We start from the raw sequence: 23,125 nt of genomic DNA, 5'->3' as shown, positions 1-23,125 counted from the left end.
TTACATATACTAAAGTTTAAAAAATCTTTAAGATACAGGGTAGAAAGCACTGTTTGTCTCTGATGAAAAATTAATGAAATGGTGAAAGCATGGTGTTAGCATGAGCTACCCCCTCCAAAATATTCACCCGAGGGTGCCGTTGTGAGCAAAAGCAGCTCTCAAGGCAAAAGCTCCTTCCGAAAACTCACTCTTCCCCTTGCACCTCATCTTCAATGACCGTGTGGTTACTACAAAATTAAGGACAATTATCTTTTTTGCATCCCTGAGCTGCTGGTGAGCATACAGGCCTATAGCTCACGACGGCCTAAAAGAGTTACCGGATACAAAGGGAGAGAAGGTGACGAAGTGACAGAAAGCTCTTCAGCAACAAATTTTATCAAAATTACCCAGAATTATCATAGTTTTAATCTCAAGACGGAAGGCTTTCTTTAGTTTGAATGCCAGACTAATTTCTTTTTGCTTTTATATCTCCAATAAAATATAGAGATGTTGTTAAAGGAAAACGTCTTTTCCCCCTTATTATGCTTTGTCCTTTTAAAAATGTTTATTAACAAAGTTGCTGGGCCGAGAGTTATTCGACAATCCCTTCCTCAAGGCATTCTTTCTATAGTAGCTCTACGTGAACATAAGGCATCTGTATATATACGTCAATATCACCTGCAGTACTTTGTCATACATAGAGAAGTGTGATGAGCATTTTATCATGAAATGCCCTAATGAGAGGAAGAGATACAATGATCTTTCCCCAGTGTACTCCCATATACTACTTTTGTCAATAGGTTTCTATTGTTCCTATATGCAAGACTGATCGTGCAGGTATTTCAAAATGTGACGCAGGAGGTTTTTTGTAGACCTAGGCATTTCACTCCAGTTCTCCATAAACCTATTCTTTAGGAGCCCTCAAGGGATTTAGGTTTTTCTGTCATTTGGGGCCCTTTAAATCCCTAGTGAGACCCTGTAATGCCTGACTCTTGTAGAAAATTCCACCCTTGATGGATCTCCCACTTAGGAATTTCTGGAGGAAATCTCATAGGATTTCTGTCACGTTAGATTTCCTTACACAAAACCTGATCCTCCAGTTGAGAACTTGACAGGGAGCCTAACACTTTCGGTCTGGAGCATGGGAAAGAATGAGGACGAGAGTAGCAGCGATTTTCTTCATGGATAAGGATTTCTGCTTCTCTAACAACTCAGTGCCAGAGAGCCACACAGATATTCAAAGAGGTTGGGAACAGTAGCAGGGGTCCTATACTTAGGGGACTCTCTCACTGCTGGTTCTAAGAAGCAGATGAGAAAGAGTGGCTGCATCAGTCAACAGTGTAAATATACAAGCCAGGGTGATGTTTAAAGATAAAATCCCCATCGTGTCACCAACTCGTGTGCTATAAAAAGATGGAAAGGCAATCAGAGATCCGATCATTTCCCTTGATGACGCTATATGCAACTAATGTCTCAAGGCATTAAAAACTAAGCAAGTGGGTAAAAATTATAGGGCAACATTGGAGAGACTGTTTTTGAAGAAAGGTGGTGGAAGTGAAATTTGGTCAAGTAGATATTAAGAAAGCTGCATAGCTGCTATTGGAGATTTATAATGTCCATTAACATATTAATGAAATTGAGGGCTCTCTTTAAATTTGTCTTGCATTTATCAAACTTATATTACCACATAACTTTTTTTGTGTATAAAGAGGAACACACAAGGGAACCATAATGTATTTGGGAACTCCAATGTAAAGTAAGACAAACCAGTGTGGTATACTAAGTACTACCTGAATCCATAAATACTGAAGGGATACAGAGTAAGGAAAGAATGGTAAGAACGGCCTGAATTCGAATTTATTGAGTATCTACTCTGCGTCAAGCACAGTAGATATTTTACATGTAACAACAAGAAATGTGTATTGAGCACTTAACGGTATGTCAGGCACCATCGTGAGTACTTTATATTCATTATTTGATTCGATGGTTTTTTATCCCTATGGAGAACATGTCATCATTATCCCCACATTATACATGAGAACTTGAGGCTTAAAAAGATTAAATGAGGGGCGCCTGGGTGGCTCAGCCATTAAGCGTCTGCCTTCGGCTCAGGTCATGATCCCAGGGTCCTGGGATCGAGCCCCGCATTGGGTTCCTTGCTTGGCGGGAAGCCTGCTTCTCCCTCTCCCACTCCACTTCTTTGTGTTCCCTCTCTCGCTGTCTCTCTCTGTCAAAGAAATAAATAAAATCTTAAAAAAAAAAGATTAAATGACATGTCCTTATCAAGAAGGTGGGCAACTGGATTCCAGTCTATCGGGAAAGACAGGTATATTGACAACTAACCCATACACAAAGTGTTAAGTCCAATACTAACAGTATGAACAACAACTAAAAAAGTGAAGTTTTTCACTTAACCGATGGGAGGGTTGTCCTGAGAAAAAATATTGGTGGATGGTCACAGAGCTAAGAGCTACAATTATACAGGATCTGCTGGAAGATGTTGAAGGGATAACAAAAATGCCCTTTTTTTCTGGAAACAAATTCATACGCGAATTTGAGAAGGTTGCTATTATTCATTTGGGAAGGTTGCTATTTTACTCAATTTGTGAAACAAACAAAACGAAACTAAACAGAGTTTGTTGTTGTCTGAAAGAAATGAACTATATTCAAAATAAGTATTGCCTGGACATGTCAAAATGATTGCATACTTTTTTTTCAAATGTTGGCTCCTAATACAAAGATTGTAAAGATTCAGTCCATTGGATGAAGTGTTGTTTTTAGAAATGATCTGCCTTCTCTGTTTATTCATATCCAATTCAAGAAATAGGAAATTATTCAGGAATCTTTTTTCTCATTATGGTCTTGATGTGAAATTCATTTCGTGGTTGCTGAGCATCTTGAAAATACAGTGGATGGTTGCAACTCCATATTCCTCTCTGGTGAGTTTACAACAACTGCTGAAATAACAAATGATAAAATGGCTTAGACTTTTTTTTTTTTTTTAATGTTCTTAAAGTTGAATTTACTCCGTGTTTTCATCAGGAATTATTTTTAGGATATAAAAATCATATTCTGAATTCTATAAAATGTGGGTAATTTAGACATATAAATATAATTTATAAAAATGCATAAAGATGGTTCAGTGTATAATGATAAGAACACATAAAACATCATTTTTATAATACTTTTCTGCTCTATTTAATCTTTTCGGCCCTCCCTGATTACTCTAATATACCTTGAGATAGGTAGAAATAAATTAACTATAATTTAAGCTGTAATTAATTTTTGGCCAGGGCCCAGTACAAAATAATATTTGAACAGGAAATAGAATTGTGACTTTCAGATTTCCATTTTAAGGCCCTGTAGGTCAGAAGGCAACATAATGAATTATTAGAATAACATTCATAAATCAAATCCATTCCAAAGAAAGCTTGATTTTTTCTGATTTAGGTAGCCTTTCTTCCAAAGTTTGAAAAGGTTTTTAAAGGTTACTTTATCTGGAGAAAGATTTTTGTCGGATGGCAACAATTTTACTCACCCTTTCTATTGCTCTCCATAACCAAGTTGCGATTCTCCTTAAAGCAGTTTAAAAGATATACAGTACAAATGGGACATATTCCCATTTTTATTCGTATAAGTACATCTCCAGAATAATTTATTTCACATCCTTCTAACATTACTTTGGGTCTAGAGATCAGGGACAAGATGATTGAGAGATACTCCAGGTAAATCCGATCATAGTCTGAAAATGTAGATTCTGAAATACTTTGCACTAATTTTCAAGTAATTAGAACAATGAAATACATAGTCTTGGGTAAACACATCCATTTTCCAACTCGTGGCAAGCTAATTGCTCTTCATCTAGAAAATGTAATAATACTAGCAGTGGTCTGACAATGCAGTTCCTTATATTCCTGCAGGAAAGAGGATGCGGGCTGGCTGGTAGTACTGCATTGGAACACCGGGTATCCGCACATCCTCGGGGGACGGTTTCTAGGGGTAGGCTGAGAGCTCTAATCGCAAACAGCGAAGGTGGGCCTGTCCAATTATGGAGGAGCCCAGACTAAGAGAGAAATAGTGATATAGAGAAGGAGCGCACACAAGAATAGACTTGGAAGACCAAATTAGAATGAAACAAAAACACAACTATTTTCTGGGTCGAATGTAAAGGACTGAAGGTGAGTTTGAAAATGGAGTGTATATGGAAAGGTTGTAGGAAATTTATGTGTTCAAAGGTCACAGAAAAAGGAATTAGGGATTTCTTGTTGGCAGCAAACTCAGTAAAGCAACGATAAACTGAAGGGGTCCAATTGCTTGCTTTTTGCTGTTGTTGTTGTTAATATGATTTCAGTCAGAGAAGAGTGCCTAAAGGAGATGACGGGAAAACACATCTGGTGCAATGTATTCAGTTTGCAGCAGGAAGTAGGCACTGGAGAGTATCAAGGAAAGACTGCCAGCGTGGTTGAGGGATCTAGAATCAACATGCTATTGGTTTAAAAAGGTGAGACTATTTTGGGGTGCCTGGGTGGCTCAGTGGGTTCAGCATCTGACTTCGGCTCAGGTCATGATCTCAGTCTTCTGGGGTGGAGCCCAATGTTGGGCTCCCAGCTCAGCGGGGAGTCTGCTTCTCCCTCTTCCTCTGCCCCTCTCCCTGCTCATACTCTCTCTTTCTCAAACAAATGAGCAAAGTCTGAGAATGTAATAACTCTCTTCAAATATATGAAGAATTTTTGCTCGAGAAGACATTAAACATATTACTTGAAGTACTCTAAGGAAGCAAGAGGAACAATAGGCAAGAGTTGCAGAGAAGGACATTTTGACACCACTCAGGGTAGTTTTTCCCAGTATTTATGGCCATTCATCGGTGGAATAGTTTGCCTTATGACGATGGTATGGGTTGTGCATTACTAGAAATATTCAATATAACCTTTACAACCTTTTTTTTTTCCTTCCTTCCTTCCTTCCTTCCTTCCTTCCTTCCTTCCTTCCTTCCTTCCCTCCTTTCCTTTCTTCTTATTCTTCTTCCCCTTCCCCTTCCCCTTCTTCTTCTTCTTCTTCTTCTTCTTCTTCTTCTTCTTCTTCTTCTTCTTCTTCTTCTTCTTCTCCTTCTTCTTCTTCTTCTTCTTCTTCTTCTTCTTCTTCTTCTTCTTCTTCTTCTTCTTCTTCTTCTTCTTCTTCTTCTTCTAACATAGAACTCCTTCCTAAGACGACGTGGTTTGAAAATAGACAGGTACATATAATATGACTGAAATAGAACTAGAGAAGTATGCTTTGGTATTGCTCTGCTTTTCATTTTCTGGGTTTAACATTATTAAGAAGAAAAGACTTTTTTAAAAAAGTTTTTATTTAAAATTTTAAAAAAAGAGGAGAGGAAAGATGCTAATCTATTCTGAGGACGCTTCTAGCGTGATAGAGCACCCAAAGTGGAGGTCCCTGCTCTGGTTACCTGATCTAAGGTTTGAGAGCTAAGACAAGGCTCCCGTGGGTGCTGCACCAGCCAGCATGTACTAGATAAGGTCGTGTATCTTACGCTCGAGGTAGAACTTTGTGTTGCAAGCATGTGACATAGACCTCTCTCAAGCATCATTATTTGCTGTGTTTCTTTTTGCTTTTTCTTTTATTTTATAAGGTCTGCGGTCTCACTTTTAGCCATAAAGTAGTTTCCTGAAATTCTCAAGAAGATCTTACTTATATTTGCAGCATTCCAACGCCCCCATTGTCTCTGTATTATCATACGGTTTGATTATTCTGTTTTCCTCCACTTTATATCAGCCTGATGACTGTATTCTGATTCTTTAAAGCACTATGTAAATCTAAGTCGTAAATGCATGTCTAGTCTTACTGGATACCATGTGCATTAGGTTGAATAACCCTAGGAATTTTGTTATAATCGTGTCATGCCTAATGATGACCTACTCAGCCCCTGCAAACATCATTCAATTACTCATTTCAGCATTGATTTTTCTCATGCTTTTCTTCATGGCATTTAAATGGCTCTTACATCTCTCCTTTTACTGAGGTGGAATAGTATATAATGGCAGAGATGTTTTGCTTCCCACCTTCATAATGTTACACTCTGCTTCAAATCCTTTTGGAAACAAATTGGGGTATCAATACATAAATAATGCCACACTTATTTCTAATTGAAATCACTGCTTTCATAGAAATGGTATATTAAAACAATTTTCACTGAAAAAATATTTTAAATGCCTTTGTACAATAAAGAAAAGATTACTGGGGTGCCTGGGTGGCACAGCGGTTAAGCGTCTGCCTTAGGCTCAGGGCGTGATCCCGGCGTTATGGGATCGAGCCCCACATCAGGCTCCTCCGCTATGAGCCTGCTTCTTCCTCCCCCACTCCCCCTGCTTGTGTTCCCTCTCTCGCTGGCTGTCTCTATCTCTGTCGAATAAATAAATAAAAATCTTAAAAAAAAAAAAAAGAAAAGATTACCAATTCTCTGTATCAAGAATACAGTTTATCCCAAACAACTTTTCAATAGAAGTAGAATTATTAATAGGAGAATAATAAATGCATATAATCTCAGCATCTAACCTTAAAAATGGAAATAACGCATCAGTTTTTTAAGAATACATTATACTGGTGTGCCTGGGTGGCTCAGTTGGTTAAGCCTTCAACTCTTGATTTTGGCTCAGGTCATGCTCTCAGGGCCTCGAGATGGCGCACTGCATCGGACTACCCAGTTCAGCAGAGAATCAGCTTGTGATTCTCTTCCTCTGCCCATCCCCCTACTCATGCTCTCTCAATCTCTCTCTTTAAAATAAATAAATAAGCCTAAAAAAAAAAGAATACATTATATTCACATGCACTATTTAAGAGATTTTTTTAAAAGAATTTTTTGCAATTAAGATCAAATTAATTGATTCACAACAACTACCTTTTTTTAAAGCTCAATGTTACCATATTCTCTTCCAAGATCTGTTTTTGCCTTCACTCAAATAAAGGCAAATCTAGTTGTTGTTTTTTTTTTTTCCAGAACATTACTAATTTTTTCCTACCTCTCTTTAGCACATTCCCATTTTATGAGATATGCAGCTTAATATTTTCTGCTCAGAATTATAAAAACTTCCAGAAATGACATTTAAAAAATTACACTGGCCCATTTAACTTCACCTCCACCAATTGTAAGAAATTACACAAAGATCTATCGTTGTTACCCTGGAAAAAGGTGAAACATTTAACTCACTGGATTTGGTTTCATAAATACTAATAATACTTTTAAAAACATTATTAGAACATTTATTCCATCTCCTTTGTAATATATTTTTTCTCCTTTTTAAAACTAGGCTTTATGTAGTCTCATTTTTAATGTCTCAGTCGAAGGAGCTTTCATAAGCCCTTAAAAGATATCCTGATTTGAATTACTCTTGCTCAGAAAATTCCTAATGTTTAACTTATATTCTCCTTTATTCAATTGTCGCTCTTCAGACCATCTTAGAAAAGTAATTTTTCTCATAATTTCCCCCTTAAATCATTGCAGGTAATCTCTATATTTCATCTTTCTTAAGCACATAGTGCTGTTTCAATTTGCAGAAAATCTTAAGGTGACTTAAGATTTCCCTTAATTTTTCATTTTTGATGAAATGATGCAGATGTTCTCATTTAGGTATTATATCTTAATATCATAAAAAAGGTAAGAAAATCCCATGGGACCTTTAGAATTTGTAAATTTCTCCATCGATTTCATATTTCCATCTGGTGTCTAAACCATCTCACAATTATGTGCAGAATGGAGCTGTTGATTTTCTTGTCTTTGATCCCCAGATAGAAACCTGGACATCTCCCTTTGACCTTTCCTTACCCTCAGCCACCTTACACATTTAATCTAAGATAAATCCTAATTTCTGCACCTTGAAAATGTAATCTAAATCCATCCATAATTTTAATCTCTGTTGACAGCACCCTTGTGCAGGCCACCATTATGTCTTGCTTGGGTTTTCACAGTAGTCTCCTATCTAGTCTCTTTGCTTCCATTCTCACACCCTTTCTAGTTTATTTCCAACAAAAAAGCCAAAATGATCTTGTAACTCATGAATCAAGCAAGTCATGTCACTACCCACATTAAATCTTGCCAAGACTTTTCCACTGAACCAAGAATAGCATCCAAATCGCTTGGTTTAACAACTCCTGCCTATCCTTCCAACCGCATCTAACGTCACAAGCACATTCTCCTCAGTGTGCCCACCACTCCATTAGTAGTGCTCAGTGCCATGTTCCTGCCATAGTGGCTTCCTCTCTTCAGTGACCAAACCAAACACTTTCTACATCAGGGTCTTCTTACTTTATGTTTCTTATGCCTAGAAATTTCTTCCCTACATTCTTCACATGGCTAACCTTTTTACTCCTCTTTGGATCTCAACTTAAATGGTGCTTATTCAAGCAGTCCTTCTCTAGCCACTATAACAAAAGTTGACCTATTATTATAATATCATCTTAATTTCATTATAACAACTCTCAAGTCTGTAATTACCTTGTGTAATATAACTGTTTCTTATTTATTTTTCCTGCTCCAGTAGAATATAAGCTCCAGTATCATAATCAGCTGTTTCTCCAAAGAACTGTGGTTCTTTTCAGTGGGGAATGGTATTTAGAAACCAAGATCTGGGTGCTATGTGTGCACCTTATTATTTGGGTATGATTATCTCCAATCCTTCTCAATGGAAACAGCTGTGTAACTCCATTTGTATTTCATATATTATACATCTCGATGGTTATTAGAAAACAGGGCCTGTATTCTTCAAAAATGTCAAGGTCATATATGACAAATAAAGACTGAGGAAATATTCCAGATTAAAAGAGATTAAAAAGGTACCATATCTAAAGGTAATGTTACATTCCGGAATGGATCCTGGATTTATAAGAACTTATAATCTGTATATATAGTATTTTATTGGAAGAATTGACACACTTTGAATATAGATTGTGGATTAGATTAGACCATAATACCGTATAAATGTTAAATGTCTTGATTTTGTGCTGTGATTATGCATGAGAACGTCTTCGTTCTCAGGAAATACACAATGAAACATTAGAGATGGAACGCCACCATGTCTGCCACTCACTTTCACAAAGAAATACACTCCTATCTGTCTCTTCTGTTTCTTTCTCTCATTCATCTATTGAGAGAAATCTCTGTCTCCCATCCACTATTGAGAGAAATAGAGAAAGAATAACTAGCAAATGGGGGAAGTTGTAAGTAATTAAATCTGAATAAAGGGTGTGGGAAGGTTCTTCATTTTACAATTTTTTAATAGGTTTATGAAAATTTATAAAAAATCTTCAAAACATGCATTTTGGTTGCATATTTTTTCTGTTGATACTGCTTTGAATGAATGAGGACTGAAATAGCCTCTTTTTCCTTTTCCAAGTAAAAAGCAAATTAAAGAGCTTGAAGTGGGTAGCAGCATGAACAACATGCAAAACCAGAATTTTTTACAAAGGGCAGATGAAAACAAGATTCATTAATATCACTTTATTCTTAAAGAGATTTTATAACTGTTTCACTCAACCAGTACTAGCCCATCAGGTGCAAAACCACAGAGGAGAATATTATTGCTTAGTTTTCTCCTTTCACAAAGAGAAAATCTTCTAAACAGCTTAAACTTGCCTAAAGCAATTTCAAGATGACCTAACTCTCCCCAAGTGACTTCTCAAATTCTTAAACTATTATCTTTCTGTTCAAACCCCTTTTCTAACTTTTTTCCCAATTACACCAGCCATATAATTGCTAAGCTAAGATTCCTATAGACTATCTCTATCAAAGGATCAGGATAGGGAATGATAAACCTCTTAACAAAAACTTAATTCTGATTCTTTTCCCAGATTAAGGTATCTTAGCAACCTGTGAAGCATTTTATCTGCTGATTCTATCATTTGGAGCACTTCGTTGAACCCTTGAATTGACCTTATACCTGTGTGTTTCCTCTCTTGTTGGTTTTGTTGGCCCAGGTTATATAAAATGAGGTCGGCAAACAAAAAGCAATGTGACCACACATGTGTAAATGTATTTAGCCTTTAACACCACAATTGGTTATTTATAAACTTATGAACCAGAATCTTTATTTCTGTTATTTGTCTCCTGGGAATAACAGGTCTAGCTCTGCTCCATGGGTGGCAGTGATGAGGAATAAGAGCTTGGTTTTAGCTAATACAAGGATTTGAGATGAAAGAGGGGTCAAAGCTAAATACAGCCACCATTGCTCTAGCTGGGGAAGCCTGAGCAGTGAAGCATGCATTGTGGTCTAACCTTCAAGAGAATGTTCTTGGTTACAGTACTGCAAGGTGGGTGACAAATGATAAGAGCGCATCCAACTTGTCTAAATAAGTTCAAGTATTCTGGCTTTGAATCTTGGGAATACCAGCTGATGAGATCAAAGAGCTACTGTCAGCGGTAGTGGGAGATTGTGTGTGCTACAAGCAAGCACCTTTACCACTGGTGACACTTTCTTCATCTTGCTTTACCGCACTGGCCACTCCACCTCACCTCGGTCATGAATCTTCCTCGTCTTCCTGGCTGGTGGGAGTATTGCAGATCTAGTCCTTCATCCTTTTTTCCTCTGTCTCCTCTCATTCACTACGTGACTACATCCACTCCCATGGCCTTAAGTATCATCCATTCTCTGGACGTTCTTTTTTTTTCCCCCGATAGCCCGGACTTGTCCAGACTTAAATTCTAGACTCCTTCAGAGGCTTACTCCAGGTAGGTGTGTAATAGATATCCAAAACGTAACATATGCAAAACAAATTCCTGATTTTTAACTCCTAAAATCTGTGATTTCTCCTACAGATTCTCAGTGTTAGTAATGAGCAATTCTATTCTTCCTGTTACTCAGGGCAAAATCCTTGACAATTTTCTTTCTCCCACACCCTACATACAAATACCAGTAATGTATCTGGAGGCATGGCTTTCAAAATGTCAAAACATGGAGCACTTTTTAATCACCCTTATCATTATCACTATAGTCTGAATAGCATGATGTCTTGTCTGGATTACCGCAATAGCTGTTCACTGGTCTACCTTATTCTGTCCTTGCTCATACAGCCCACAGCAGCCAGAGGGATCCTTTTAAAGAATATATCAGATCGTGTCACTCCTCCAGTCAAGTCTTTCTGATGGTTAATCCAGATGTCTTCTCATGGCTTAGAAGCCCCTGCCTGGTGTGGGCCCCACTCCCTGATCTATTTACTACCAAGACCACACTTTTGTCATTTGCTCCAATCTAGTCTTATTGACTTTTTTTGCCATTCTTTAAACAAACCAAACATACTTCCCATTAGTATCTTTGAATTTGCTGGCTCCATTGGCTGGGGTGCAGTTTCCCCAGGTACGCTCAGCTCTGCACCCATGGCAATGTATCAGAGAGTTTTCCCAACCATTCTTTTTTTTTTCCTTTTTTAAGATTTGTTTATTTATTTTTGAGAGAGAGAGAGAGTGTGAAGGGGGGCAGAGGCAGAGGGAGAGAGAGATTCTCAAGCAGACTCCCCACTGAGCACAGAGTCCAATGTGGAGCTCGATCCCAGGACCCTGAGATCATGACCTGAGCTAAAACCAAGATCAGACGCTTCACTGACTGAGCCACCCAGGCGCTCCTTCCCAACCATTCTTTTTTTTTTTTTTTTTTAAAGATTTTATTTATTTATTTGACAGAGAGAGAGAGACAGCCAGCAAGAGAGGGAACATAAGCAGGGGGAGCAGGAGAGGAAGAAGCAGGCTCCCAGCGGAGGAGCCCGATGCGGGGCTCGATCCCAGGACTCTGGGATCACGCCCTTACCCAAAGTCAGATGCTTAACAAATGAGCCACCCATTCTTGACTAAAGCGTCATGACCACCATCCCTCATGTCACCGCATATTCCATTTCCCTATTTTATTTTTTTCAGTAAGTATTGTCCCTTGTCATATTATTTGTTTTTTGTCTTTCTTTTTTAAAATTTCATATAAAGCAAACTTTATTTTTTAATTTAGATTTAATTAACTAAAATGTAGTGTATTATTGGTTTCAGAGGTAGAATTTAGTGATTCATCAGTTATACAACTGATAACACCCAGTGCTAGTTGCATCAAGTGCCCTCCTTAATGCCCATCACCCAGTTACCCCATCCCCCCACCTGCCTCCCCTCCAGCAACCCTCAGTTTGTTTCCTAGAGTTAAAGGTCTCTAATGGTGTGTCTGTTTCTTGTCTTTCAATTCTACCTAAATATCCATGAAAGCACAGACCTTTGTTTGCTGCTTTCCTTGATACCCAGGACAGCGTCAGGCATAAGTAGATGATTAATAACCAACATGTGATGAATGAATTAGTCGCATTTTTTTCTATGTAGAAGAAGTAGATATAATAAACTAGAAATCTTTTCATGTTTTAGATAACATTCTAGAATGGGTAACCGAAATGAAGATCTGTAATTATTGAAGAAAGAATGTGAAATCTTATTTGTGTGGTCTCCTATAAGCTCATCTATAAAATGGGGATGATAACATCTTTCTAGTCTACTACAAAAACTTGCTATGAGCATTAAATGAGATGATATATAGGAAGTATTTGGATTCTACCCAATATTACAACATCCAGTCTCAGAGAGGTTAAGTAACTTCTTTAAGGTCACATAGCTAATACGATGTAGACTGAATGCAAATGGGTAACTCGCTAACTTTGAAGTTCACGCTCTTTCCTTTATGCTGCAAAGATTCTTTTGTACAGTGTAAAAAAAATTAAGTCAGATTCATAATGAGGGCTAAGTGGCAACACAGAAAAATTGACATTACCCTTAAGCCATTAGATATGGTTGTCAAAGAATGATTAAACTAAAGCTTGGATTGTGTTCTGAGCTTGGTGGATCCATTGAGATGGTGGTCAGAACCCAGATCCATACTGTGCTGGTCAGATTATTCTCGCAATTTTGTTTGAATTTGGATATCATATTTTAAGGACCGTGGAAAAGCTGAAAACTCTTCCAGGAGGAGTATTTGGGATGACTAAAGTCCTCACAAAATAGCCTAAGAGAAATGGTTGATGGAATTAGGGATGTGTTAACTGGGGTGAGAGGGAGGAAAGAGTCAGAAATTACTGGCAGTCACTTAGACCAGAAATTTCAGTCATTCAATACAGCTCCAAACAGTAGAACTATGACTATGAGAAGCTAAGCTAAGTTTCTTGGGTGAAATATGCTCTTGCAGGAGTTCTTGAGTTCTTTTTAACTGGAGTTCAAAGAAAACAAACAAACATGATCACAGTAGGGAAGTTTCAAGAGGCATCCAAGTATCAAAGAGGAGATTGAACTAGATAACCTTTGGGTCTGTTCTGACACTTGGATTTCATGCTTTGTCAGAAGAGACAGTTGGGCTGCATCCACCCATTAGCAGGTTTAGGGCCAGTAATTGGGTGGCTATCTCATCCTACTGAGAACGATAAATGTATATGTAATTAAAACATTATCTGGATCTCAGCTGAGACCTTTATGCTCCCCAAGAGTGGCATAAAATAGACTTGAACCCCAAATTCTATGCCTTGAGGAAATACTGATACTGTGTAATGTGAATTATTGGAGTGGAAGATGGGTCAAGAGGAGAAGTTTGCATTTTTTAGATTTCCAGATCCCTGAGCTAGCATAGAACTGAAACTAAGTTTTCTCAAAATCAAAACGAAACAAAACAAAGCAAGACTCCCACAAACATTAGTGAATTGAGTGATACGTAATAAAGCTTAAAGGCAGGGGCACTTGGGTGGCTTAGTCGGTTAAGCGTCTGCTTTCATCTCAGGTCCCAGGATCAAGTCCCAAGTTGGGCTCCCTGCTTTGCAGGGAGTCTACTTCTCCCTCTCCCTCTGCTCCTTCCCCAGCTCATGCTCCAGCTCTCTCAAATAAATAAAATCTTAAAAAAAATAAGAAAGCTTAAAGGGGACTAGGTGGAGAGGAGGTGTGGTTTATATGGTAGCAAAGCAACTAAACTGGGCATGAACTTTGTCTGATTTTAAAATGTCCCTGAGCCACCAGCCACAGGGGAATATCACTGGCTTTTCAATCCACGTTGGTTGGCTTTATCCCTTTAAAACTCATAAGGACGCTTCTCCTTTCTCTTTCCTCCTCGATCCCATCTCCTCATTTCCTACCTCAGAACTGCCTCAGGAATTTCAGTTTCTTCCCTTTCCTGACGGGCAGTTTCCCCAGCCCTCAAGCTCTAGAATTCACCTCAGACTCACCATCACAAACCGCAGCTTACCAAGGTGCTCATTAGAGTTGAGGACCTGCTCATCAGAGAAGTCACCATCCTTAGAAAGAATATTAGCATTAGAACAATTTACTAGCATTTCAAATTTATTATTTTAGTCATCATACAGTAGAACTGATTTTTAAAAAATATTAAACATCCGAGGAAGTTTTTTGGTCAAATCCCCTATTCCAAGATTAAATAAAAAGAGGCAGCTAAGCATCGTGTTCTGGAGGCAAACAGATTTTGTTTCTGACCTTGTTTTAACGTGACCGGCTGTGCCACTTTGGGCTGGTTACTTAACTTCTCTGATTTTTTGATTCGTTCATCTCAAAATGCGATTAATACAATGTGTTGGTGCCATCAGGGTTAAGTCAAATAATGTGTGTGTAGAGCACTTCACATACTCCTTTTCATCTGGTCAGTGTTCTACAAGCGTTAACACCATTACTAATAAAGTTTCCTCACTCAAAGATCTTTTTAAATTTTCTAAACTCAAAATAAAATTTCAATGACCACTGAAAATTTAGCTTGACAGACTTTGAAGAATATACTAAGGATATTTACCACTAATATTTTTTCTTCTGCCTATCATTTGCCAAACTGTCACTAAGATTTCTTGAAAATACACTTCAATGGTTTCGGTATCGAAAGCAATTTATTTGACTGGCAGAATGATAGAGGAACTATTAGTTAAATACATTTTACCAATTTTACGACTTTCCCTGGTAGCATGATATCAAGATTAGATACCGTGATCCTAAATAATCACGCTGACCTTTGGCAAAATTGTAAATTAGAAATAGTTTAATTTAGTATCAACTTTCTTTTGACTAAATCCCTATCCCAGCCTTAGACAAAGCTCCAGTCCCGTGCTGTTGTTAGGATAGCCACTCTCACATATAACTATATACATTTAAATTGAAATTAATTAAAATTAAATAAAATTTAAAATTTGAAATTCAGTTACCCAGCTGGACTGGCCACATTTCACAGGCTCAAAAGCCATGTGACAAATGGCTACTTATCAGAGCATGCACATATAAAACATTTTTCATCATTGCAGGAAATTCTATTGGCCAGTGCCCCCCAAAACTCAAATAACTTGTATCCTTTCTTGGTCGGGCACCTTCAAAACCGCTTCCCAGTTAGGTGTTATCACTCTAGTATCTTCTCCCTCTGAGATTTGTCTTATATTATCTTCTGCCTCTGTCCTTTGTCTTATATATTTGTCTTATATTATCCACTGGTAGAAGGGGGCTAAGAGGGAGAGAGTGCTGGGATGATTTCCAGGTAAATGAATGCATAACTATTCATCTTCTATAGCAGTATTTTTCAGAAAGTGGTTCTAGGATGACTGCCATCTTAATCAACTGAAATAGTTGTTTAAATGTGAGATTCTTGGGCCCCATATTAAACCCTCTCCATTTGCCTTTTGAATCAGCTTTCTCAGTCATTGTTACGGAATGCTGAAGTTTGAGGGCCATTGCTGAGAGGGGCAGCCATGATGGGTCTCCAGGAACCAAGAGCCTTATAGTTGGATATTAATTTGCATAGGAATGGAATGCAATGCCCAGTTTAGGTAGCAGAGGTGATATTTTTGTAAGGATTATTTTTGTTGATCTTCAAATTATACAGTAGAAGACCATCTACTCGTAGGCTCATTGCAGACCTACTTGCTAACATAATTCAATTAGTAAAGCCCACTTACCTACTAAAAGAATTAAAAAAAGGTTTACTCTTGACATGAGGTATTTTCTGTATTAATGTTTTAGAATCATGTCTACTTTTTAATGCTTTCATTTCATTTTATTATCATTGTTATTATTTATTTGTGTATTTATGTTATTGGAGAAAAACATGGAATGCATCATAAATTTGGCTGTCATCCTTGTGCAGGGGCCCTGCTAATCTTCTCCGTATCATTCCAATTTTGGCAAATGTGCTGCTGAAGTGAGGACTATTATTATTTACTGAAGTACAATCGAGAAAATTGTAAGATTTTAAAGTGTACAACATAATGATTTGATATATGTGTACATTACGAAAGGGGAAATCATGTTAACATTTGTAACTTGGTTTTATGTCATTTATAATTTGATTTTATGTTATTTAAATTTCCTTTGAGAAACAGAGAATTTTTAAAGGAAAAATTAACGAAAGAGGAAAAAACAGGGAAAAACTAACAAAAAATAGACTTTTTAAATAAAATTGAAAACAGCTTAACCAAGGAGACAGAAAAGAAAAACCGTCAAAACCAGAAGCCAAAACCAAACAGTGGGAAGTTTTCTGGCAAGTCTCATCGAGGAAAAAAGAAAGAAAATAGTTAAACAATACTAAGAATAAGAAAAGGAGAATATAAACATGGATATAGGCAATATTTAGGTAATTACAAATAAGGCAATCTGTTAGAAAATCTTAAGTGAAGTTTTGTTTTACTAGTTATCTAGACTTATATTAAAGCATATAATAATTAAAGCAGAGCAATTTGCCACTAATAGACTAGAACGATAGGATAGAGAACTTAGTAGCAAGCATTCAAAGATGAAGAAGTTTACTATAGGACAAAGGTGGCAATGCTAAGCACTGGGGGAGAAAGTGTGGAAACAAGTACTAGCCACTTATACCCACATTGCATCCTGAACTTGAACCATAATACAACTCCAGATGCATTAAAATTTTAAATGTGAAAAATCAAACCAGTAAGATAAAATAAACTAGAAGCAGTTAAAGAATGACTTTATCTTCCTTTCACCAAATCTGTGTGTGTGTGTGTGTGTGTGTGTATTTTTTCCTTCTGAACTGTCTATTCTGGCAAAAAGGATGAAGTATGAAACAATATACAGTCATGGAAAGATCTCTGTAAGTATTGTTTGCAAAGCCAATTTATAGAAAAAAGGCATGTTATGGTCCCAGTTTTGTTATCAAAAAACAAGCATAATGAAATGAAGCCCATCCCCCAACTCTACATCAATATTTGGAGGCTATCCCAGCTGACATCTCAGATATATAAGAAGTATCCAGTTATTTATTGTTGTTGCGTGTAGTTAAATCAGTTCTTGACCCCATCCTCCCTGTCTTATGGACAATTCAATTGCAGCTGCGTTGGGTCCTGTTTTCCTTTCACTAGTTACTGTCTCACACGTGGGAGGAAGAGCTAATCTTCAGTCCGTCATTGTCAACACTGATCATTTATTTTCTAGGCGAGGGATAAGCGTTTGAAATCTGGTGTCTTCCTGCTCTTCTGGTACATGTGGGGCAGAGTAATCCTTATGGAGGTGGGGATACTTGTTTAGCAGACACTACCCTCTTAGAGGAACTCATGCAGTCATCTGGGAAGTCTGGGTGCTAGGATGCTGAGCCCGGACAGCAGGAGTCCTTCACATGTATCCTAGACTTCCACCCTTTATTTATTAAATTATGCTCCATGCTCCAATAAACCTCAAAGATTCCCTCCTCTCCTCTGGCTTCTTCAAACACACCTAGATAACCTCTTATATGACTTTAAATTAACACAAAAGACTAGAGGAAACTGACTTGGAGCCAATTTTGCTTTCATCCTTAAAAAGAGAAAAAAATCCTGAGGAAAAGAAATATAAATTTGCATACCTGATTGAATTGGGGGATGAGGATTAAGAGTGGGATACAGTTGGAGGAAAGAAAAATAGGGAAGACAAACAGAGTTGTAACAAATATATGCTAATATTCTGATTGAGTATGTGTGTAAGAAAAGATCTATAATGATACCAAATAATTACAAATAGTTACTTCTGAGATTAGGGACACCTTTAACTTCAAATAGAACTGTAATATCTGAAATATTTACAAGAATTTGCTACTTTTATGAATTATAAAAGATTAACTCAAAAAGCAAAATAGACCAAGCAAAAGTTGTTTTTTTTTTTTTAAATAAAATTTCAGTTTATAATCATTAGGGCTATAACTAAGTCAAGGAAACTGTCTTAACTCCCTAAGATACTGTGTCCATTCATGATGGAGATATAGGGATAAAAGGTTGAAGGTTTAGTTAAAACAAATTCTTTATTATATTTCAACTATTTGAAAAAGAAACTCCAGTATGAAAACAATATGAGTATAACACATGAGTTTCCAACGGGTATATTTTTTGAAGCTCTTGAAGTCCTTGGGCAGGTGATACAGTTCAGGCAAAGAACTAGTTCTTCCATGAAAAGAAAGTTTTAATATGCTTTGGGACCTGAGAAATGCCATCTACATGTTGCTTATTAGTCCAGAGACCATCAGAAATATAGAAAGCAAGATTCTGACAAGCCAGTTTTCATTTACTTTGGAACAATTTTATCATGCTCAGTAGAATATAGGACTTAAAATCTGAGAGCTGGATAGAAGGATATATGTTTGCCTCTGAATCCCAGAGTTCTTTGTTTTAAGAAATAGGAGGGGCAAAGAGTCAAGTAACCAGAGATATTTAAAAAAAAAAGAAAAAAGTAGTTGCTTCCGTGAAGGTTCAGAGATTTTTCAGGCCCCCAACCAAGGACCTGGAGTCTACCTGTCACTCAGGAACCTGGAATGTAGAGATTTCTCTTGGGAAAAAACGTGTTGTTTCTTAACCTAAAGTGAGTTCATGCCATCCAGTTGGACCATAAGAAAATACAACTAGGAGCTAAAACCTTTTTTTAAAGCCCCAAATGGTAGTAGTTGAACAAATGAACAACCTGCAACAACAAAGAAAAAGATATATCATGATTTAGCATGAGCTAATTCAAGTGGTGAATTATTGCATCATTAAAATTAAAGTAGAAAATGTCATCATTCCAAAAGGGATGAAATAGGATGGTGTAGTGCGGTGATAACAAAATGCTCCCAGATTCATGCTTTTCCAAATACCTTGTTTTGCTGCCCAAATTGTGAACCAAACAAAATTGTTGGCTCTACTATCTGCCTCCTCTCTGACTACAGCCCCTGCCTTAGCCATAGCTCCCTCTCCTTGTCTTTCCCAACCATCCTGTCCTCCTTGCTCTTCTCTGAACAGTCTGCCTAGGAAATGTTGCTCCTTTGAAACAACAACTAAACTGCTTATTTAAATTAAAGACAATGACCCATAGTTGGTAATGTAGACGTTATTTCATAATTAAAAATGACAAGTTTCCTGGTTCTCAGCGTGAACACTAACATTAACTGAGCATGTCACTGGGTTGAGTCCTTTTTCATTCAACATTCCATAAGGAAGTTGTAATTTTTATTGCTCCGTACAGATGAGAAAACTGAGAAAAGCTAGGAAATGTCAGAGCTGAGAGTAAAACTCTGCCTTCTTTTTTTTTTTTTTTTTTTTAAGATTTATTTATTTTAGGAAAAGCGAGAGTGCACGTGGAGTGCTGGGGGTGCAGAGGGGGAGGGAGAGAGAGTGTCAAGCAGACCCCGCACTGAGCCGAAATCAGGGCTAGATCTCATGACCCTGTAAAGAACTCTGCCTTCTTAACCAGTAGTCTGTACTAATTCCTCTGAGGTTATATATGAATTGGGTTATATGTATATAAATGAAGTTCCCTGGCAGACCTATAAATAAAAAAAACCCCGAGACTTCTAGAGTTTTCTTACAATGTTTGGCATAAGGTTTTGCTCATTCTCAATATAAAAGAATTCTTTGTCAATATACACCCACACCCACACTCACACCCACCCACCCACCCACCCACCCACCCACACACACACAGGAGTACTATCCATGTTTTCCCTCAAAGCTATAAAAAGGTTACCTAATCTAAAAAAAAAGATATTCAGCTTCACATCTTATGAGATCCTCTATAGTTTTAATATCTGTCCTGCCCTGCAGCTATCCCCCAGCAATAAACTATACATAGGAATCATAGTGTAAGAGGAAAATAAAGATATATAGTGACACCAATATGTGAAAGCAAAACATCTGGAAATTCAGTAAAAACATTAATAAACTCAGTGAAAAATTTGGTCAAACTTTTTTGATATTATGTAGACAAAAATAAATGAATAGTTAGCTCAGTGGAATAGGTATTTTGGTATTATTTGAAAATAAAATGACAAAGTATTCTAACTATTGTTTCCAGATTATTCTGTTGTGAAGTTGGCCATTTCATTTTAGTCTTAGGTCTGTTTACAAATAGGTGAGGTATAAATAAATGTTTAAAATTTTGGTCAACGGATTGTATTCTACTCAGAGAAACAATAAATTAGCTATTTCTAGGGTTTTCACTGCAAGAAGTATATTTTAGAATATTGGTGTGGGGATGATGTAACATATATAAGACATTCGTGTATGGTGGTCAATAACTCAAATCTCTTGATCACATTAAACAAGTAGATTCTTCTAAAGATATTCTCTTCTACTCCTGGAGGTGAAACAGAGCCAGCCCAGGGAAATATTGACATGTAGCCTTGAGGTAAAGAAGGTGGCTGATGACAGAAGGAGATCTCAGAGATGGATCCTGAGGATGAAAACGGTGGTGGCCTTGAAAAGAAACCACTTGGAGGAAATGTGGGAGAATTTGTCTAGAGGATCCTGTGCACAGGTAGGCAAGTTTCCATTGAGAGAGAAGAGGAAGGCACATGCCTCCATTTTTATCTTGGTTTTTGATTTTTTTATTATGGTAAAATATATGTAAAACTTACCACCTTAATCATTTTTAGATGTACAATTTGGAGTCATTAATCATTAAATACATTCATGTTATTGTGCAACCATCACCATTATCCATCTCCAGGGCTTTTTCATCATCCCAAACTGAAACTCCATACCCACTAAATAATAATTCCCATTTTTCTCTCTCCCCTCAGCCCCTAATGAATACTATTCTGCTTTTAGTCTCTATGAATTTGACCACTCCAGGTACTTCTTATACCATAGACTGAATATTTTTGTCCGTCCCAAATTCATATGTTGAAATACTAGTCCCCAGTGTGGTGGTTTTAGGAGGTGAGCCTTTGGTAGTCTTTGCTATCATGAATTGGATTAGTACCCTTACAAAAGAGACTCCAGAAAACGACCTTGTCTCTTCTGTTATGGGAGGACACAGCAAGAAGATGACTGTCCTTGAATGAGAAAACAGGCTCACACCAGACACAGACTCTTCCAGTGCCTTGAGCTGGACTTCCTCACCTCCAGAACTATGAGAAATGAGTGCTTGTTGATTATAAGCCACCAGATCTTTGGTGTTTTATTATAAAAGCCCAAACTAAAACATTTTGCAAGTAGAAACATACACTATTTGTCCTCTTGTGTCTGATTTATTTCACTTAGCATGTTTCCGACTTTCTTCCATGGTGTAGCATGTATCAGAATGCCATTCCTTTTTAAGGCTGAGTTATATTCCATTGTATGGATATACCATATTTTGTTTATCTATTCATCTGTCTCTGGACATGTGGGTTGTTTCAATCGTTAGGTTATTGTGAATAATGCTGCTATGAATGTGAGTATACAAATATCTATTCAAATTCCTTCTTTCCACTCTTTCAGGTATATACCCAGAAGTGGTGTTTTTAAATTTTAGAACTTTTTATTGGCATATGACATATACAGTGGTGCACAATGTGGAATAGCTCACTCCTGCTCCCAGTCACTGTGTTGAAGAGCCACCTATTTTCTTGTTTTTTTTTTTTAAAGTATTTTTTGCTTTTTTTTTTTTTTTTTAAAGTAAGCTTTATGCCCAATGTGGGGCTTGAACACATAACCCTGAGATAAAGAGTTGCGCGCTTTACTGACTGAGCCAGCCAGGTGCCCCAAAGAGCTGCATATTTTCCAACTCATGGTCCAGAATGTCTTCTGCCTTAAATTATTTGTCTCTTAAAAATGCTCCTTTTGGATGGATAGCTTATGAGATACACCTACTGTTTACTTTCCAACAGTTATATTTTGGATGCTCAAGAAACTCTAGTAATAGGGTAAGGAATAAAGGGAGAATGATTAAAATCTTCAAGCTTTTGGGTAAATTGGATTCAGAACTTATACTTTTACGGATTGCAGTAATGAACTCTGTTCACGCCAGTTCATCTTTGTTTATGGCGGTGAGATTCAGTGAAAAAACACGAGTGTTATGCACTGAATTGTGTCCCCCCCAAATTCGTATGTTGAAGTCATAACTCCAATGTGGCTGTGTTTTGAGATTAGGCTTTTAGGAGGCAATGGAGGCTAAATGAGATCATAAGAATGAGACCCCAGTATAGTGGTTTTATACAAAGAGGAAGAGAGAGATTTTTCTTCTTCCTGCCGCCATGTGAGGACACAGCAAGAAGGTGGCCATCTGCAGGTCAGGGAGAGGGCCCCCGCCAGGTACCGAGTCTCCCTACACCTTGACCTTGGACTTCCCAGCCTCGAGAACTGTGAGAAATTAATGTTTCTTGTTTAAGCCACCCAGTCTGTGGTATTTGTTATGGCAGCTGAAGCTGAGACAGTGTGTCTTACAGCTGAACCTCTATGCCCGTGAAGGAGTCGCTTCTGCTTTTTGAGACTCAGTTTTTTCATTTATAAAATGTTAGTAATATTCCTTATTTCCCCCAAGTAGCTGGGAAAATCACTGAGATAACATATCCCAAGTATGATAGATACACAGTAAATTCTTGAAAGTTACTTCACTTCCCCTTCCAGCCTTTGTTTTTTTTACCACCTAAGCACAGTTGTAAAATGTAAAGGGCACCATATGCTGCCACCATTTTTCAGGTATAATAATAAAAATAGCTAAACATTATTGAGAACTTACTACGGACCAGACACGAGAGCTAACACTTTATTCACATGATCTTGTGCCATTCTCACAGACACTTTAAAATAAACATTGTTATTCCCTTTAACAGATTAGGAAACTGAGGCTCAGAGAAGACAAGTGACTTCTCAAGGTTGCATAGTTATTACAGAGTGGATCTGGGATTTATACCCATGGCTGTCTGACTCCCTGGGCTGTGTTCTTAATCATTTT

The 23,125-nt window shown here is 37.5% G+C and overlaps 1 long non-coding RNA gene and 1 other non-coding gene across 2 annotated transcripts in view; both read right to left on the bottom strand.

The window, feature by feature from the left end:
* Window positions 1–2,450: 2,450 nt before the first annotated feature.
* Window positions 2,451–23,125, bottom strand: part of LOC103661352 — a 32,947-nt gene continuing 12,272 nt past the window's right edge. Inside the window, exons 2-3 of the long non-coding RNA XR_568039.1 lie at window positions 14,191–14,259; window positions 2,451–2,936 (exon numbers count right to left, since the gene is read on the bottom strand). This is a non-coding gene — a long non-coding RNA (uncharacterized LOC103661352). The remainder of the gene's footprint in view (window positions 2,937–14,190; window positions 14,260–23,125) is intronic.
* On the bottom strand, window positions 16,053–16,159 carry LOC121101778. Its single transcript, XR_005833813.1, has one exon. It is a non-coding gene; the product is annotated as a U6 spliceosomal RNA (small nuclear RNA).

Source organism: Ursus maritimus, unplaced genomic scaffold (genome assembly GCF_017311325.1).
Source record: "Ursus maritimus isolate PB19 unplaced genomic scaffold, ASM1731132v1 scaffold_9, whole genome shotgun sequence".
In the NCBI taxonomy this organism is placed as follows: domain Eukaryota; kingdom Metazoa; phylum Chordata; class Mammalia; order Carnivora; family Ursidae; genus Ursus; species Ursus maritimus.
Note: the sequence above shows the minus strand (reverse complement) of the source record. Positions and strands in the feature narration are given on the sequence as shown.